This window comes from Capsicum annuum, chromosome 6 (assembly GCF_002878395.1).
Source record: "Capsicum annuum cultivar UCD-10X-F1 chromosome 6, UCD10Xv1.1, whole genome shotgun sequence".
NCBI classification, from domain to species: domain Eukaryota; kingdom Viridiplantae; phylum Streptophyta; class Magnoliopsida; order Solanales; family Solanaceae; genus Capsicum; species Capsicum annuum.
Window position 1 is genome coordinate 36675366 of NC_061116.1, and position 3465 is coordinate 36678830.

Consider the following 3465-nt stretch of genomic DNA (forward strand, 5'->3'; position numbering starts at 1 on the left):
TTATTAGCAACAAGTTAGAGAAGATTTTTCCTCCAGCGTTCTTCGATGTGATGAAACATCTTCCCATTCACCTTGGGCACGAAGCACGGCTAGACGGTCCAGTTCAAACTAGGTGTATGTATCCATTCGAACGGTAAGCAATTGCAACATATTTAAATTCATACATATCTTTTTTAAATATAGTAAACATCTAATCTTAAGACTGTGCAGGACAATTGAAAAATTAAAAAGGGGTCCCAAAAACAAACATAGGGTGGAAGGCTTTATAGTTGAGGCATATCTTTCAAGAGAAACGTCTAAATTTTGTTCATACTACTTTCGTGTTGAAGTTGTTTGTTAAAGAAACTGACCGAATTGTCAACAGGACGATAAGAATGAGCCTCATTTGCAACCGATATCAATTTTCAATAAGTCTGGTTGTAAGGCTAAAAAGACCATATTTCGTCGGCTCACTTCCAAGAAACATAAATCAGCAACTTTGTATGTCTTGCTGAATTGCCTGAAAGTTGAGCCCTTTCTAAAGTAAGGAGATTAAAATTTTAACGTATCTTATTTATTTACTCATTCCCTCAAAGAAACTAATTGTGTTTTGTATGTTGGATCTTCAGTTCATTTAAGAGTCAATTCTATGAAAATCGAGTGTATGCATCCTTTGCAACATAGTTTACATATGAGGTTCGTAAGTGCATTAATATTTCTATAAATTTTAAATATTTACACATTCCTCAACTAACATATATATATATATATATATATATGTATAATATTTTTAGGTATACCAGTCACCAAATGCTGCCCCATACGATTAGTTCTTGAGAGATATTTCTTTGGGTCCAGTTGAAGCTCATGCAATGTCCCATTACACAGTAAATGGGTTTAAATTTTCCACCGAAGAACACTCCAAAACAAGAAAAACAAACAAACAATAGTGGTGTTTGGGTTAAGGGTGATGATGATGTTGATTACTTTACCATCATACGCGAGATCTTAAAACTGGTGTATGCTGGTTTCTCAATAAAAAAATTATCCTCTTTCAATGTAAGTTGTTTGATCCAAGCACAAGAGGCACAAGAGTACATAAGGAGCATAACATCATTGAAGTGAAGCACAATAGGACGTATCATGTTTATGATCCATTTGTTCTAGCGCAAAATGCTAAACAAGTGTATTATGCTCTTTATCCGTTGCGCACTGATAAGTCTGATTAGTGGGCTGTAATCAAAAAAAATCCTATAGGACGGGTGGAAGTTTAAAATGTGATGGAGATTGTGTATCAAAATAAAATGCAGATTGATCACCAGCTAGTGGACATTGACTTAGTGGATAATTTGAATCAGCCGAAAAATATATTTGAAAAAGTTAATATTGCGGAAGAAGAGGCTGAGTGGGTAGGATATGAGGAAACTTTCGAAGAGGGTAAATGGTTTAGTGGAGAGTCTTCAGAAGAGGAGGATTAGTTTGTGTAGGTTATATTTATTATGTATTGATGTCTTTATGCTTTGTACTATATATTTACCTTTATGTTTCTTGTTTAAGATTGATATGTAATATACTGTTTATGATTATTGTTTTCACTTTTTCATAATTTATATAGTAATAAAAATATTCTTGTCTATCTCGTGTTGTTGGGGCAATTTGAAATATGAACTAGCAACTTGAAATTCGTTGCTTGGAATGTTTTCTTATATATTCATTTTGTAGGAACTAACTACTTGTTAAGTATACATAATTTAAATGTCAGGTAGAGGTGACAAAGGTAAGGGGAAAGTTGATCCTAAAAAAAGAAAAAAGAAAAAACAAACTCCGCCTTATAGACGATCGACAGGTATTCATATATCTGAGGGTCGGTTTACTGACGCGCCAATATGACCCTCATATTCTAGGTCATCTCAGCATTCAGTTTCTGGTCCTACACATGTGGGGCCACTTCATAGGTCTACACTGACTGATTCTACTCCTATCACCCTCCCACCGCTATCACAGTACTATCGGACGGCCGTTGGCATACTCGGACATCTACCATCTTTCGTACCCTCCTATAGCAGTCACCTACCTTCGCACAGTGATTCTACTGGATCTATTGGGTTATCGAATCTTCATCTTAGAGGCACTTCATCCGTGCTTTAGATCCACCCATTCCAATGCATCCACCAGCACTTGCTCTGAGGCTCGGAGATAGATGATTATGGGAGGCGTTATCTTATTTCATATGGAACAGGGTAAGATTTCTAAATATAATAACATTATTTATTTTTCATTACTATATTATTATGCTCTATGAAATTACTGTTTGATCTTGTGTTGTAGGTTTAAGTCGTATGCTGGAGTTAGAAAAATTGCGAGTAAATGCATTTGTCGGCACTTCAACGGCTACTGGACCAGTTGGCAAAAGGTTCTAGAAAATAACAGAGAAAAAATATTTAAAGAATTTCAGGTATGGATTTAACTTATCGACTACTTAACACATTGTTAGAACAAAAGATTGAATATTATGTTTTTGTTTTTGTTTTAGAAATATTACTGGTGGGATAATTCGAATGTATGTGCTATAAGGAGGAATTTTTACAGAAGAGCTAGATCCAGATTTAACGGTCTGTTGGATTATGCCAGAACCAACTTGGTATGACCTGACTGGATACTCGAATCCATATAGCAATAGTATATTTGCTATTAGAATAGCGAAGAATACCAATTGTTGAGGGACAAAGGAAAGAAAGCTCGAGCATCATCCAAGGGTGGCTCCCTACATACTACGAGTGCATTTTGTATGATTGTTGTGAAGGAAAAAATGGTATGTAACTTTTACAGTTTTAATTATTTATTTTTATTTAAATTTTTAATTATTTGAAGATTGATAATTTTTTCATCAGCAAAAAAAAGAAAAGGGTAGGAAGATACCCTTCGATGAGCTATTCGAGGAGACTCATGTAAAGAAGAAAAAAAACTCAACTAATAAAAATGTCTGGGTTGAGCCTCGTGCAAAAGCTGTCCATGTAAGAATAAAACTTTGAATTTATGAATCTTTTTCTCAAAGTTGATATTATTCAAGTATAAGTACTTTAATATTTTTTTACTATTAATTTTAACTTTACTTTGAATATAGGACAAATATATGTAGTTCCTTAGCGAGTTTCGTAGTACTCAGCCTCCTGAAAGTCAGGGTGACCCAATACCTGAACATGTAGAGGAGAAGTTATGGGAACAAACTGCGGGTCCTGCAGTTAGAGGCCATTATTACGGATACCACAGAAATTATTTTAGCGAGAATGTAAGGTCTTTGTTCGGTCCTACATCCTATATCTCTTCAGCTAATAGAGAAACCTTTGAATCACTAAAAAATATAGTTTTTAAACTCACTGAAGAGTTTGCAGCACACAGAGAGATGGCTCAGAAGAAAAAGGAGGAAACAGCATCACAAATCAGGATGCTGCAGGAGCAGTTCAGCTCTTTCATTCAATTTGCAAG